Here is a 1,256-nt window from a genome sequence, read left to right on the forward strand (position 1 = left end):
TAAATTAAGTGTATTTAACCTTAATTTGAGAATATAAATGAGATAGTTTGCCAATGGAATTAATATTTTAAGCTTATTTTAAGGAAAAAAAAAGACCTAGATTTGGATTGTTTTTTTCCAGTACACGTGGGCGGTTCATTACAGGGGTCACCAGGGGCCAGTACACTGCAATCCTTCTGTTGATGCTGATAAATTTCAGATTAAATAAGAGGATTTTTGTTTGAAATAGGGCAAGGCATGTTTATTTTTATAGCACAATTCAGTTCAATACGGAAGCTGAGAGCGGTCGTGTCCCTCCGATACTTTTTCATGGTGGTTTTCTCGAATAAACAGGTTCATTCAGAATGATTTGACATTTAAATATGACCTCCCTCACTCAAGAGTGAGTCCATGTGTGGTTGAGTCAGAGACAAGACCATCAATATAAGGTGCTGCGGTTTCCCAGGCTACATCACTGCAGATAAAGCAGCGCTTCAGTCCTAATGCTTTATATACAGAGGTTCTGATAAATCACTGAATTAATCCAATTCAATTCAGTTTATTTATATAGTGCCAATTCAAAACACAAGTCAAAAAAGTTTTCAATCTAAAGAAAACCAGTTGATTGCATCAACTTATTGAGTCAAAGGCAATCTCTCACACTAAGCATGCGTGTAGCGACAGCGGAGAGGAAAACTCCCTTTTAACAGGAAGAAACCTCCAGCAGAACCAGGCTCAGTGTGAGCGGCCATCTGCCGAGGTCGACTGGGGTCAAAGGAGACAGAAGCAGAGATACAAGAGGTAACTGTAAAAGGCGGCCCCGTCCAGGAAACACACAGCCAGGCAGACGAGCTCCAATAAAGAGAACACATGCAGCCAGTCACAGTCGGAGAAACAGGACTACACTGAAAAACAGGCCGATCTCCAACATCTATAAAAAGAGGTGTTGATGGCAGCAGCTTAGCTGATATTTCTCTCCAGGATGGAGTCACAGCCAAACAGGAACAGACCAGATGAAGCTACTATGAGAAAAAGCAGTGAAAGCAGAACGTTAGAGATTGAACTAACAGATTCTGCAGAGCGGGAAAATAGAGATAGAATGAAGCAGAATGATGAAAAAGGGGTAACTATGTCCAGACCACGCTATATCCAGTGGAGGAAAGTAATAAAGTACATTTACTTGATTACTGTACTTAAGTACGTTTTTGAGTATTTTTACTTTACTTAATTTTTTTTTGGTGGGGTACTTATAACTTTCACTCCACTACATTTCAAAG

This window comes from Cyprinodon variegatus, unplaced genomic scaffold, assembly GCF_000732505.1.
Source record: "Cyprinodon variegatus isolate N-32 unplaced genomic scaffold, C_variegatus-1.0 Scaffold403, whole genome shotgun sequence".
Taxonomy (NCBI): Eukaryota; Metazoa; Chordata; class Actinopteri; order Cyprinodontiformes; family Cyprinodontidae; genus Cyprinodon; species Cyprinodon variegatus.